General features: G+C 46.1%; 2 pseudogenes across 2 annotated transcripts in view; both read right to left on the reverse strand.

Moving 5' to 3' along the window:
- Positions 1-353: 353 nt before the first annotated feature.
- LOC308414055 (meiosis regulator and mRNA stability factor 1-like) lies at positions 354-2,848 on the reverse strand (annotated as a pseudogene). Its single transcript has one exon. The product of its transcript is annotated as a meiosis regulator and mRNA stability factor 1-like (transcript).
- Positions 2,849-2,870: 22 nt separating this feature from the next.
- The window catches only part of LOC308414056 (meiosis regulator and mRNA stability factor 1-like), a 31,604-nt pseudogene continuing 18,724 nt past the window's right edge, over positions 2,871-15,750 (reverse strand). The window contains exon 3 of the transcript in view: positions 2,871-3,449. The product of the transcript in view is annotated as a meiosis regulator and mRNA stability factor 1-like (transcript). The remainder of the gene's footprint in view (positions 3,450-15,750) is intronic.

Consider the following 15,750-nt stretch of genomic DNA (forward strand, 5'->3'; position numbering starts at 1 on the left):
TCAAAACAAACATTTCCCTATGAACCATTAATAAAAGTGGCTTCTGAGGTCAAGACATAAAATGAGGTTATGTGTGTGTAGAATCAGACAGTTTTCCCCCATCCTGTGTTCAGAATGGGAGTTAGAGCTTGGTTACAGGTGCAAAGGAAAAGTTGACTGCCAATTTGACTCTATTTTTAGGCTGCTCTTTGGCTGGGCTTTCCACTGCATCCTTGCTGATCGGTGGCCTGGGGCCTTGTGAGGAGGGGCCCAGAGAGGCAGAAGCAGATGCTGGGCTACTGTGTGAGGACTCACAGGACAGGTTCCCTTCTTTACTGATATTGGAATTTCTGTTTTTTCTTCTTGGTTTAAAACTAAAACTCCCAAAGGCTCTTGAGGATGTTCCTCAGACTGAATGAGATCAGTGGGATGACAGGATCTGGTCCTAGCTGAGGGGACGGCAGGCACGAAGGAACAGGAACACCGAGGAGGTCAGCAGGGGAGCTGTGGGCCAGGTGCAGAAGCTCCTGCTCCATCTGGCTAGGTCCTGTTCCGAGCTGGAGTTCTCAGGTTAGATGGGATTCTGGCACCTCCAGCATCCGCCTGCTGATTCCAGGTTGGTCTTCATGATTGACAGGGAAACGGTCAAATGAGCTTAGCCAGTTTTTCATGTCATTTTTTTAACACTACAGTTCTCTTATGGCCATGTCCTTTTATCCAGACCACCTGTGGGATGGCTCCCACACTACTGTACCCATACGTTCTGGGCTGCAGTGCTTCTCCAACATATTTGGTATAGGCCATGGCAAAGTCACGAAGAAAAATCTGCTGGTTGTGGTAGGTATGAAGCAAGGATCTCACATTCTTTGCAAACAAGTATAAGCTTGTGAGCGTCACACACTCTTCTGCCTTATCATTTGTAAATGATAAACTCTACTAAGTAAGGCAGACTCTTCAGTAGCTCAGTCAAGGTCATGAATCCATATATTCACAGGGGTTGAGCGGAGTACTGTGAGTGGTTTCATAGTGTCTCCTGAGCTCATCAACGCGAAGATAAGCGTCTCCTTCCCAAGTCATCAATAACACCAGCAACCTCGCAGCGAGAGACTGAAGAGACTTCCTGTTGATCAGTTGGATCTGTTTGCCAGACTCCATATCAGCAACCTTTACAACATGGCAGAGCTTCTGTGTCAAAGCTGAGACTGAACTGACATCTTAGTCTTGGAGACGAAATGTATAACCAAAAGTTTTAGCATATTCTGTAAACAGATCGGTCATCATTAGGCAGTTACCCTTTTGGGACGGCAGAAGCTTAACAAACTGGGCAGCTAGAGCTTTGAATCGCTCCACTTCAGTCAAAGTTAGGATTTTCTCTTCTCCACATTCCAATACTTGTAAAATCTCAGGTATGGCTTCCAAAAGTTCAAGCAACTTGGCAAATCTGTAGTATGCAAGTTTGTACTGCCGGCCACAGTGGTGGTGGTAAGAGGGAATAAACTTGTTAAAGGGGATGTGGAAATGGGGCTGGTGGCCCAGCAAGTCCACACATCTTTGGAAAACTGCTTTGTCCTTTCTATCGCATCCTGACTTCATTCTCTTCTTCTGATACAAATGACCATATCGTCATCTTGTTGGGACAAGCAAATAGTGTTCTCTGGGATCTCTGATATTATATCAATCAAGTCACACACACCATATTCCATGATTTCCCAGTCCTTTGAGAAACACCAATGATAAGCCTGTGAGAAATCTCTCACGATGACCTGCTTGCTAGCCTGGGACTTGAAAAGTTTCAGTAAATCTTGAGTAAAGCGCTTCACCTGGGCCCTGTGAGTGAGAGTCAGCAGACACTTGGAGCCCATTCCAAGAATCTGTACCACGTGAGGCACAGCTTCTAGTAGTTTTATCTGCTTGGAATACCCATAGTGCGAGACCCGGTACTGCTTTCCAAAATGATGATGGCATGAAGAGATGAAATTGCTGACTGGTAGTACAGAAGATGGCTGGTTCTTCAATAAGCCAATAACTTCTCTGCTGAACTGAATCACTTTTACAGCGAAGAAGCCAAGGGTCCGTGTTGGGAGATGGGGGCTTGTGAATCTACTTCACCACTTTGACACCCTCCTGAGCAGTGGCGATGTTCACTTCTGGAATGCAGGTGAGGAAGTGCTCTAAGGGGACACCCTTGTGGCTGTCTTGCATAATTTCTAGGTCACCTAACTCCGCAGCATAGCAATCTGGAAAGCTTAGCAAAGGCACAGTGCCCTCATGGGTCTGCAGAAGACTATGAACTTTAGGTGCAAACACTTTCAAAGAGAGAACCACAAAAGGAATCTTGTAAGAGTCTGGATCAAATACAAGTTCACTGAAGTCCTTGTTAGAGCAATGCTGCTTGCACACAGGTTTCTGATACTCCAACTCTTCATACAGAACTGGGCTACAGTTTGTAGAGGAGCCATTATGTGATTGGGAAGAGCCCATGGGGGCTCTGGCGGGCCTGGCTACTGGGTAAGAGACACACCAGCTGCCCGTTTCCCTGTTCACGGATTGCAATCATGTCTGTTAATTTATATAAATCAGACACATTTAACTTGTGTCCATGCTTCCTTTCATAGACGTCTATAAATTTAAAGAGAGGCAAACAACAGGCGGGAACATCCTAAAGAATAGTCATTGTTTCTGCACTCAGTAAAGAGAGTGACTTGTTAGCAGCTCCCGCAGAGAGTGAGACCAGTATCTTCTTGCTGCCAATTTTATGCCTGTGGAGGCTGTTCACTGCACAAATTGCTTCGTGCAGGTTTCCCATCTGCACAATGGCCTTGAGCTGGTAATCAGTATGGAGTCTGGAACTGATGCATCTTGTGTACATTACTGTGACATGACTGGAAATGGAGCTTCCCACAACACGACAGGTGCTTGCAGGAAGGTAGGTTACTCTCTACACACGTGCTGGGGAAGTCACTCGCAAAGCCCACCAAGTTCCTAGTGGAGGCATTCTGCAATGAAGACACGGACTGGAAACCAAATCTGACCCTACTTGACACGTGACTGTCCCGGTGCTTGGTGAGTCTAAGAGTGAGCCTGTGTGAATCAAGCTCCCAGAACCTCCACTACTGCCAGTGCCACCACCAAAACGCATGGGTACAGTGGAGGGTTCTTTAGGGCAATGAGCACGGCAGCTTGCTTCGGGAATAGCTGAGAGCTGTACTATAGGTTGCTGAAAAGAATGAATTTCAGGAAGTGGGACTGCTGGGGAAAAATTAGAGCCAACATGAAGGGGAGATGGCATATCCTTTAACTCCACAACAGCTTTCTAGTTCTCCATGTACTCTTTCGTTCGGGAACCAGGAGGCAATTTTCTCGTTCAGGACGAGAAAAGCAACCAGAGAATTTCCAAAGCCACAGCTTAGCATTGTTATCTTGGTGAAACCATCCAAGTGTTCTGCTGCCAGGGTTCTCAGTTCCGTTCCCTTCCAACACATAGCCAGACAATATGGTTCAATCTTCTTTCGTCTTTTCTCTCACTCTTCCACCAGTTCCTTCGCTCACATTCTAACACCCCCACCTTTCTCCCCACCTCCCCCAGGCCCTTCATTTTGATTCCCGACTCCCCGTAGTCTCTTTCTTATCCAAACCTAACTTCCTTCAAGGTTTTGCTTTTCCTGATTCAGGAATCCTTCCTAAAGTCCCTTAAGTGTTAAAACCCCTCCCTGTCCACTGGCTCAAAACCGGAACACTTTCTACCTCTCTGACAGTTATGTTTCTGAGTTGGCCACCTGATGATTCCTTGGGGTTAATTAGAAAATCCTCACCAAGAGTTCAGAGGCCAATATCAGCTGTCAAAATCCCACATTCCCTGCTTTCCCTTCTTTCAAGTGCAAAGCGACCTGTGCCTGGAGATGAACGGGATGAAAGCGTGCACGCCAGCGCAGGGGGCTTTGACGCGACCCTATTCACCGCCCACTGCCATGAATACCGCAAGATCCCAAATGAAAGTTTTAATCTCCCCACCGCATTCAGGCAGAAGAGAAAAGGGCTTCCTTTTAACAGTTTCCCCCCTTAAACCCTTTGTAATCGTAATGCGGAGGCTTCACTCCGGCCAGCCAGGGCTTTACGCCAAAGAAAGCAATGTACCTCAAACACTTTGTGCAGACTAAGAAGGGCAGGCAGTGTGAGGGCAGGCGCCAGGGCAGTGAGGGTGCCGGTTGCAGGACCGAAGCCCCTGCTCTGTGGTGATGGAGCTCTGGAGCTCTGGCACCGGCATGTCCTGCTGGGGTCTTGGCGCTTGTCATCAGGGGCCTCTGGTGACTAGGGACAGGATGGACAGTCGTGGATGGTTTCCCAACCTGGGTACGGATCTGAGAGGAATTTCCCTGCAGGCTGGGGGGGGGGGGGATAATTAGGCTTTTGTACACTGGGAGAAAACAATTGTGACACAGGTACTTCCCTCTCCAGGCCACCCCTGGGCAAGAACATTTCGACACAGGGGGATGGTTGAGAGGCCAGGCTTCAAGTTTGGTCTACTTTAGCTACATCTGTCACTGCACCTGTAATCCCAGCACTCAGGAGGCTGAGGCAGGAGAATCACCTCCTTTGATTCCAGCCTGGGATAGTAGACCTTGTCCCAAATCACCATAAAGGGGCTGGGAAGTGGGTAGCTTCCTTTATTGTTTTTAGGAAGGGTCAGAGTTAATATGACAGATACTCTGCCTCTGTCCGTGGCGCAATGTTGTCTTTAATTTATTGTATTTTAAAGATCTGGTGTGTGAGAGAGAGAGAGAGAGAGAGAGAGAGAGAGAGAGAGACAGATACAGAAACACACACACACACAGAGTGTATGTGTGAGAGAGACAGACAGAGACAGAAACACACACACACAGAGAGTATATATGTGAGAGAGAGACAGACAGAGACAGAAACACAGAGAGTGTGTGTGTGTATGTGAGTGACAGACAGAGACAGAAAGAGACAGACAGAAAGAGACAGAGAGAGAAAGAGAGAGAGTGTATGAGAGAGAGAGACAGACAGAGAGAGAGAGAGAGAGAGAGAGAGAGAGAGAGAGAGAGAGAATATAGTGGTTTCATAAGCTCCTTAGATCCTGAGGAAGTGTACTAGACTTGAGAGTTGGTAGAGGCAGGCTTTGGGGATTCTGAGAAGACCTCATCTGGACTTTGAAAAAGTGGAGAAAAAAAACCCTGTAGTCTGGGTATGGCTTGCTTACCCTTGTCTCATTTCTATCTTAAAGACAAGTAATGAGCTAAGTAGCCTTTAAAACTATCACTGAGATCTGTATCCAGTGACAGGCATTTTGAGGTTTGTCTATTTGATCATTTTAAAACAGGGTTCATGTACCCCAGGCTAGCCTCTAGTTTACATCTCTCTTTCCTGAGCCTTTTAGTACTGGGATTAAATGACCTACCAAGACAGGCAAATAGCATAAAAAGTTTAAATTACAATATAAACCCATTAAGATTCCTCCTTTCACTTGCCACATGCTGAATAAAGGAGAGTTTTGATTTTTCCTTAAAAAGAAAAATGTTGCTATCAGCTGGGTATGGTGGCATGGACCTGTAATCCTAGCACTCAAGAAGCTGAAGCAGGAGGATTGTAACTTTTGATCTTAGTCTGGTCTACATGGGGAGATTCTATCTTGAAGTTTCTCTTTCTTTCTTTTGTTCTTTTCATCATTTTTAGGATAGAAAATTGTAACCAACTTCTTTTACCACACACAAACACCCCCCACTAGCAAGAACAAATTAACATATAAATAAAAATAATCCTGACTAGACATCCTGCATTTTGTTTTGTTTTGTATTTTAAGACAGGGTTTTTCTGTGAAGCCCTGGCTATCCTGGAACTTGCTCTGTAGACCAGGCTGGCCTCACAGAGATCCACCTGCCTCAGCTTCCCAGGTCCTGGGATTAAAGGTGTGCACCACCACTGCCCACCTTCATTGACCTTCTAACTGCAAACTCGGCATTAAAATTCAAAGCTCTGGGAGGGAGAGAGAGAGAGAGGGAGGGAGGGAGGGAGGGAGGGAGACTCTCAGTAACCTCTGCTGCCAAGCCTGGTACCTGAGTTCAATCCCTAACATGTAACATATGACAAAAGTTATCCTCTTATCTTTGCATGCATACCATGGTGCCCGAGCCCATCAACCCCAAAATAAATCAATGAAAATTTCTCCATTCAACTCTACCAAAGGAACTCTAAGTTCTACTGAATCTGATGCCCTACAAGTTTTTTTTTTTTTTTTTCCCACCTGCAATGCTGGTCAAGTGGGAATGTAACCTTTAAACATTTTCTTAAAACTTATTATTTATGTCGATGACTATGTGCTGGCGTGTGCATGTGTGAGCCACATGTTCAAGCCTGGTGCCCTCCCACAGAGGTCCGAAAAGGGCTGGAGTCACGGGCAGCTGTGAGCAACCTGGTGTGGATGCTGGGAACAGAACTCAGCTCTTAGTTGTAAAAACCATGGGGCTCACTGTGGCATCAGATCACCTGTGTATATTAGGCACGTTGAACATATTCAGCCCATCACTTTCACCTGTACTCCCTCTTTCAGAAGCAGCCTCCTAGTTCTATGTCTTCATTTCAACCTAGACCTCAAAAACCAAAAAGGATAGGTTGTTAAAGACTAGTTTTTCTTCTGACTGAAGTCATAAGCACCATCCCTAGTCTTTGGAATGATGGGGGGTGGGGCACTAAGAGATTAGGAAAGCATCTTAACCCTTCCACTCAATCATGGGACCAAACCTGCATCACTGTGAAGGAAAATTAGAATAGTGCATTTAAATAGCCCACATATTAACTTGAAGAACTATGCCTTAGGTAAATAAATTTAATACAGCCTTTTGAGGGAATCATTTTTATTTAAGTATGGTGCTTTCTCTGGAAGTCTTAGAGAAAGTTTTTTTAAGGATATTAATATAATTGGTATAAATTCCCATGAGACCTCATTAGGCTTGAAAAGGAATGGGGGTCATAGAAGGTTCTGATAGAAATGTTTATCTTCTAATGTCAAAACTTCCCTCAGAACCCAGCAACATGCACAATTTGCAAACCTTCTTCCCAGCCAGAATGGCATTTCTCAACAAATTATGATCTTTGTTTCATCTAAAGCTGAACGGTTTTCTAATGCTGCTATTAGTTGGGTATGTGGCACAGACCAAACGCTAATAGCAAAGAGACGCCTGATACGCTGCCATCCTGTCCAATTAGAGGCATCCTTTGCCCAGTGGGAATGGTGACCACTAGCTGGAGGGATCCTTCCACTACTTCCAGACAAACCAAACTGAACCCCAGGAAAGAGCATCCTTCCAAGCTGGAAAGGTTAGTAAGCCCCAGGCTTCAACCAAACCCTGAAATCAATAAATTGTGTACAGAACAGTTCCCACTACTGCCCTTAAAGCCTTTTGGAGCACAAAGGGACTGAGTGGGGAAGAGAAGAAGATTCTCCCCTCAATTTAAATGCACTAACAGTTATTCTAGGCTTTGCCCAACTGTTTTTCAAGATTGAACATAGACCATGAATAGTAGGTAGTTCAGAGGGGAGCTGGTCCTTCTTGAACTTGGCGTCTCCTCCCCTACTTCTTTACCCAGCAACTCCAGAAAGAGTTCCATCCACGTGCTCCACTGAAAGAGTTTTTATGAAATTAGTGTGGGTGCGCATGCGTGTGTGACCGTGTGCATGTGGAAATCCAGACTTGGATTTCCCTTTCCATTGTTCGGCTTGCAGGAATCAAACTCAGGTCTTTAGACTTGGTGACTTGTGCTGTCTCACAGGTGCAGGGGCCTAGTTTTTCTATCATCACATCCCAGACCACAAGTCTCACATTCTCCTTAGCTCTTCATAGCTGTGCCCAGAGTAGCTCACAGAGAGTTGGCTCATCTTGTTATCTAGGCATCATCACCGTCCCAGTGACAATGGAAGAGATTATACACCTTTTTATTCTTAATCCATAAGAAAGAAAAAGACCAAATATAACCAAGTCTGTGTACATTTGCAACCACTTACCGAGTAACAACTTCCTAGAAAACAAAGGGTAAGGACTACGGAGAAAAGGAGACCGACTGGGACCCAGGAGAAAACAGCACTTAATAGACTCCTGCTCTACAGACTGAGCTCAAATGCAGAAGAGGAGGGACATCTCCCCAGTAAAGCACTAGAAAAGAGAGTCTGGAAAGGAATAGTTGGGGATTCTTTGTAACTTGCAACACCACCTTCCTTTCAAATCTTGCTCAGATGTTTCTACATCTTTACAAGTAATTTGGGTGGTGCTCCACACGAACAGCTTCACCTTTATCAGAATGAGAATTTAACCAGTACCCACCATTAAAAATGGTCTAAAATCGTATGTATGGGTACATACAGACATCTGTGTTTGGGCATGTGCACATTAGTGCAAGTGCCCATGGGGACCCAAAGAGGGCATCAGATCCCCTGGAACTAGTTACAGCCTGTTTGTCAGCTGTCTGACTCAGGGGCTGGAAAACTATCCTGGGTCTTCTGCAAGAGCAGTATACGCTCTAACCACTGATCAACCTCCTCTGCCTCCCATCAAAAGGTGTGTTGCTTTATCTCAAATCATCCTGAACTAGAGACGAAACGGTAATTGTCTAGAACCCAATGCAGTAATATGTGAAATAGCTTCCTTGGAGCTAAAAACATCCATGTGTCTATTGTCTGTCTGTCTGCTCATCCATTTATCCATCTGTCACCATCTAATATTTATCATCTTCGAATCGTCTATCTTTGAATATTCTATTTGTCATCTCTGTTACTTATCTGTCACCAGCCTGTCATCTCTGTCATCACCTGCCTTTTTCATCTACTTGCCATTTCTATGATCCAGCATCTCTATCTTCTATCTACTAAGGAAGGAAAGCTCATAATTTGCCTACAGTTCATTGCTTTTGCACACATATGGCTTAGCCGGGAAGAGGATACGTCCGGAGCAAGACGAGCAAATATACATTTTAGTAAAGGGCTTCCGGAGTCCTCTGGGTCTGGGGAGGCCTGATTTGAATATCATTAACTTAGTTGGCCTTCCAGGTCTTCTAAAATGGCCTTTCATTTCCATGTGAATATTGAAATTGTCCTGCGTGGGGAGGGTGACAGACCTCTTTGCCTGTGTCTCAGCTAATTTATATGCTCCCCAATGGAGGTCATATCAATATGAGGCCCTGTGTCTGTCAGCTTTGTGGGTCCCTTAACCTGAGAACCCTGGAAACCCATTGAGAGCTATTCATACTTGGCAGATTGATTTCTTCAGTCATTTTGTCATAGTAACTGACAATTCACTGCCATCCAAGTGTATCTGGGCGCACAATGCCTACATAAATACCACTGGCAATTCTGCGCATATCCCTTTGTAGAAAGGGATATGCACTTACTTCTGCCACTTGACTTTCTATAGCTACATGGCAGAAGATCATTTCCACTGGAGCCATACAGCTGACAGACCCAGCGGGGCTTATTTCAAAGACGCACAAAGTTCAGAACCCCCACGAGTATAGAAGGAGATGAATCGAAACTTCAAACAGGTTCGTCTGCGAGAAGAGACCGCAGGGTAAGGGGAACACACAAAGACCCCAAGGACAGCCAGGTGCAGCCCAAGCCCTAATGCCATCCCAGGGACTTTAGGGCCTGGGAATAAAAGATCGTCGTCTCTCAAGCATAATAATCACGAAAGGACAAAAGTCAGTGGCTCTGCTGAGGGGTTTTCCTGGTGCTCCTCCGGTTGTTGGTATGGCCAGCCTTGCATGGATAGTCAGTCACTCACAGTTGGTGTGGCCTGGCAGAGGAGCAAGTATGTTGGCAGTGGGCACTGCTGGATTTGCTACCTTGAGTTACCAGTTCATCGAAGTCCTTCCGTGTTTCAACTCAGTATCACCATGTGTTAAATGGGGTGGCCTTGGGATTAAATGAGGCAACACCCTCAGTCTTTCCTGAGTGCCTTTTTGCACGTGCCTTGTAATGGGGCTGGGGAATGGGAGGCTTGGGAGGAAAAGGGTCCATGTATTTGCTCTGGATGTGTTCAGTTATAAAGGAGAGTTCCTCCCATGAGAGATTCAGCTCTGCAGTTGAGGGTGGGGGAGACAGGATGGTCTCCCAGAGCAAATGGCTCTTGATAGCTGAAGGAAACAAAGCTTGCCAAGCCTTCTAGCAGGGTGGGGCATCCCGAGTTGGAAACCGTCTAGGTCAGTGACAGAGAGGAAGGTGGTGGCAGTGTACTCATTGTTTCTGGAGTGACACATGGAAGGACAGGTATAAGATGTTGACCGGGAGCCTGTGGGTACCACTGCATCATTGAATATCTTCTTTGGCACATGCTGTGGTCAGGCCCTTCGTTGGTTTATCTTTTTCAGGCGGGGCCCAGGCCAGTAAAACTCAAGATCTCTCTCTCTTTTGTCCATGATAATCAAGGCTGACATCAACTGGGAGTTGATTTTTCACACGGTTCTTTGTGATAAGAGATGGTGAGCTACACAGTTTCTGCGTGGGCATAAGGAAACAGGTATTAGAAACACCCTTGAAACAGTCACATGGGATCCAGAGGCATGGGTCTTCCTCTGGCTTCTTTGTCCTCAGCACCATGCTATCTCCCAGTGGGTGTGAACCACTTCTGCAAAGCCTGTGGGTGGAGCCCATGAGGCTTGAGGAGTGGTTTTACTTTGACATCTTCAAGTATTATCCTTCCTACCTCACAGGATGCTGAAAGAACCCGAGCTCTAGGCGGGACCTCAATTCCTCAGACTGAAGTTAATAGGAACACCCACTATTTCTGAGACACATGGAAAAGAGTCAGGGTGTCGGGGTGTAAGGAAGATAAATCCTGGATATCTTGCTGTCTGGCACTTAGTACTCTCCCAGTCTGTGGCCTTGGGAAAAATCACTTGGCCTGGTCTGTGAGCTTCAGGACTGTCATTCAGCAAATGGAAATGACCAGTCACACCCACCCTGGTCCCATGTATGATTGGCTGTCTGCTGCAGTTTGACAGCTCTCCCAGAACATGGCCTTGAGGCCACAATACCATCTGTGTCACCCTGAAATCTGCAGTCTGAACTGCACTCCCAATGACAGCTGACCCCAGCTGTGTGTGGTATCAGTTGTGGGTGTTGAAAGGCTGTGGAAGTCTGGATGTGGTGACATTCATCCCAGCACTCAGAGGACAGAGGCAGGCAGATCTCTGTGAGTCCAAGGACAGCCTACCGTACGTAGTGAGTTCCAGGCCAGCCAGGGTTACGTAGTGAGACAATGTATTGAATACAAATAAGAAAGAAAGAAAGGCGGGCAGTGGAGGAATCTTGAATAGCTTACCCTGTCCCATGGTCTGGCATCATGGTGCTGGCCTTTGAGTGTCTTTGTGCTTTTGTACGAAGATGACAAGATGAAGACAGGTTATTGGCTTGGGTAAGGAGAGCACCAACCAAAGTTTATTAGTCCCTTCAGAGAGGGTGCTGATGAGACAGTCTCAATATGCGGACCCAAGTTAGCTTTGAACTCACAATCCTCCTGCATGTCCTTTCCAAGGGATAGATGGCCAGTTGCTGTGCTTGGGCCCATGCTTTGTGACCTCAGAGGCTAGGCTGTAAGAACACTATAGCATGCTCAAGGGGCAAACATAGGAAGCCAAGCTGATATGTTTAAAAACTTCTTTCCTTCCTTCCCTGGGGAGGGCTGGGGCAGGGAGGAGCTTTCTGGTTTCCTGAGCTCTACCCAGGCTCATTCATACATTAATATACACAAAACAAAACTGAGACTGTGGGCTGACAACATGACCCAGCAAGCTCTGGGCTTGCTCTGAGCCTGACAATCTGATTCCAGTGCCTGGAGTCTGTGTGGTGGGAGAGGGGAACCGCTAAGTTATCCTCTGACCCCCACATGAGTATATGAGTCTGCATTTATGCCCATACCCCCACAAGATATAGATAAAAAGTTAAGTGCTTTTTTAATTAGAAGTCAGATCAGCACATGAGAACAGGTGGATACTCACCAGAAAGGATTTTCAAAGGCTTATTTTATTTTATGGGTATGTCTTTTTCTCCTGCATATTTACTATATGCCTGCCTGGTGCCTGTGAAGGTTACAGATGTTTGTGAGCCGCCAGGTGGGTCCTCTGCAAACGTAGCCAGTAAACCACCAGGCAGAGCCATCTCTCCAGCCCCGATGGGGTTATTTCTAAATGATGCCCAGAAGTAGGTGTGAGGTAGAGGTTTAGAAATAAAAGAGGCAGTAGTAGTGTGGCCCAGGCCTTTGATCCCAGCACTCAAGAGGCAGAGGCAGGAAGATCTCTGAGTTCAAGTCCAGCCAGGTCTGAAGAGTGAGTTCCAGGACAGCCAGGGTCACACATATAAATCCTGTCTCAAAAAACAGACAATCCTCACACCACCCTGCCCCACCCCCACCTCATTTCCCCCAAAAAATCAAATAAATAAATAAATAAATAAATAAATAAATAAATAACAGGAGAAAATGTCAGTCAAAGGGGTTAGCTAGTTTGTGCAAGGCCCTATGGTGAGGGAGGAGGGGCAGTGTTGAGAAGTAGGGAAGATGGAGAGATGGCTCAGTGGTTAAGAGCACTGACTGCTCTTCCAGAGGTCCTGAGTTCAATTCCCAGCAACCACATGGTGGCTCACAGTCATCTGTAAAGGGATCGGATGCCCCTTTTCTGGTGTGCAGCTGTACATGCAGACAGAGCACTCATATACTCAATAAATAAGTCTTTAAAAGAAAAAAAAATGTGACCAGAGGCACAGATGGTACTAAACCTCGCAGATCCCTGACTGAGCTTGCAGGCTTCTGTGTGGACTGTTTCTACCCAGGACAAGCGCCTGGGTCTTGTTGAGCCAACAGAACCACCTTCCCTCTAAGTCACAGGTTGCCCTGCTCAGCAGCAGGCTCTTGAGCCACCTAGACAAGTGGGCAGGTCACTGCAGTCCTTCAGCCCCCTTCTCTGCTTCTCCATCAATCCCCTGCTAGCAAAACCAGAACAGCAGGGCACAGGCGCCTACTTAAGAACCAGGAGGTGCATGGAGTCTGCTCAGAACCTTCGTGTGAAGAGTAAGAAAGCAGACCCTTCCACTTACTGGTTCTTGCTGACTTTCCAGACAGCTCTTATTAGCAGTCAGCGATCATAATCAGCAGGGTTTTGCACACAGTAGCTACCCTTGTTCAGCAAGTGTTTCTCTTCAGGATTTAGGGAGAAAACATCCTAGGTTCTCTACAGCTGTTTGGGCTCCTGGTGTTGAGGAAGCCAACCTTTACCCACTTACTCTTTTTACTCAAAGACAGATGAATGGACTCTCACACACCTCAAGGGAAAAATGGTTCCTTGGAAATAGGCATTGTAGCCTACAGCCAGACCTCCCTGAACATTCCCAACCTCTGCTGATCTTGGGAACCTAGTGGGTTGTTGGGGTCCAAGAGTCACCCCACAAACCATACAAATACTGATCTCAGTCAGAAAGGGATGGTTTACTGAACACATAATATCCCTAAGCTGTAGCTCAGAATTCCGGACTGAGGCTACTACCCTGAACTTCTTTCTCTGTCCGTTTATAAAGGCTAAAACCTCAAAAACCACAGCGAGCTTGTACGCAGGAAGTACTGCTTAGTGCTGAGCTCTGACCTAAGCCATTTTAGACATACCAGTTCACACTGAATGTGATGGGTGTTGCAGTAAATATGGGTCCTACGTAAAGCTTTGTGGAATTTAAGATTAACAAACCTCATGAAGAAGATTAACCAGATATATGGTCAGCAGGACCTTGCTCTGAGTTATTTTTCTGTATTTCTCTGTGTCAGTGACTGGCTGGCATGTTACCACAACAACATGAAATAACCGGCAGGCATGGGACGAAATGGCTACCTCTATGCTGGGGGTCAGGGTGGGGGGAACAGACCCAACATAGGTGGGGCATGGTTAGTGCCTGAATGGGAGGGACAGGTACCGTCTGACAAGTCTACCTCTCTCTGCCTTCATGCTGTTCAGATATGATTTACCGAGTCCTCATGGCACGGAAGAGTCAAACCACAATTCCTATACTGAGCATTCCCATTTTTATTCACATCAACAGCAAAACCCAACTCACTGGGCAAGAACAGAAATTGTTGACAAAAGCCAGGTGATTCCGTCTGAGAAGCTTTCTGAGCCTTTTTGTTATAGACAGCCATTTGTCTCTAAGCCAGAGGATGCCTGTTTCCCTCTCGATGATGAGCCATGGCTGGGATTCTGTACATGCAATTGCTATACATTTCACCTATACATTTCACCTATACATTTCACCTATACATTTCACCTATACATTTCACCTATACATTTCTCATCTGGGACAAAGCCTAATGTGATGATTCCCACGCCCTCAACACAGTCCCTGGGGTGAGAGAAGGCACTTGGGACAGCTGTCCTTGAATACTTTTTCCAGAAAGCAGCCTTTTCTAATAGTCACCCTGCAGGGAATCAAGTAAGTTAAACACTTGATTGGCCTCCACTGAGCACGTGCTGCTGGTATTCCCTCACAGCAGAAGTTTCCACAACGAAAGTTGGAACTCATTGTGCAATTAGAAAATGGATCTTTCTTCCTTCTATCTTTAACATGTCAGCACCTATAACCTGGTAGGAACAGCAGCATCCCAAGCCAACATGACCGCCTCGTTTGAGGACCTCCATGTTTTCTTACCACAGCACAGCAGGGAAGAAGAGCAACTGGAATCAGAAGGTTAGGGTTACTCAGACGGCTCCGGCTCCGTGGTTAAGAGCACTTGCCGCGACTCCTGCAAAAGACCCAAGTTCAGTTCCTAACCCCCATGTCATAATTACCTGTTTACTACAGCTCCAAGCAGAACTCACCACCCTCTTGTGCTCACTGAGAGAAACTGCAGTTGTTGCAGTAAATATTAAAAATGGCTTATCCTTTTATCGGCCCTCGAGGTCTCACTCTGCAGATGCCCGAATGCACACACGCAGTTCCCACACTACTTGGCACTCCAGGCCGCCTCTAGAGTTCTTACTCTAGCGAGGGTCACTCTATCTGGCACTGCTGCTTCTGTCCTGGGTGGTTATGACTGCCCGACATGTTCTTACACAATTCCCTTGGCATATTGTTGCCAGACCTTACACACAAAACACACACACACCAACTCTGTGGCGGGACTTATGTGTCCTGCCAGTTCACCCTTTGAACTCAAGTAAGTTGCCATATCAAAGAACACACCAAAACACTCTGATCCAATTGGTGAAATCTAAGTTGCCCACCTAGATAAATGATCTTGTACAATTCCATCCCTCATAAAACATTCATAATAACCTTATTTGGGAAGAGATGCGCCGAGAGAGACATAAACATCTGCCTCCATCTCCTCCAGCAACCTCTTCCCCCTCTGCCTTCACTTCTGCTCCTCCACCTTTCCCCACCTATCTCTCTCTGTCCAATCATGTATCACCTTAACATAAATCTACATGCAGTCACAAGCACACACACACGCACAGGCACACATGCACACACATAATTTAAAAATTTAAGTAATAGGGCTAGAGATGGCTCGGTGGTTAAGAGCACTGCCTGTTCTTCTGGAGGACCCAGGAGTTATTCCTAGCACCCACACAGTGGTTCATGTAAGTCATAAATAAATAAAAACCTTAAAACACAAAAAAAGAGAGAGTAATGAGAATGACTCTGAGGCACCAAAGAACACCTAGAGAACTATAACTTCTTCATGGGAAAATCCCAAAATCCATCAAAGACAGTTTCCCCAGAATTAT

Source organism: Micromys minutus (assembly GCF_963924665.1).
Source record: "Micromys minutus genome assembly, chromosome: 32".
Classification (NCBI taxonomy): domain Eukaryota; kingdom Metazoa; phylum Chordata; class Mammalia; order Rodentia; family Muridae; genus Micromys; species Micromys minutus.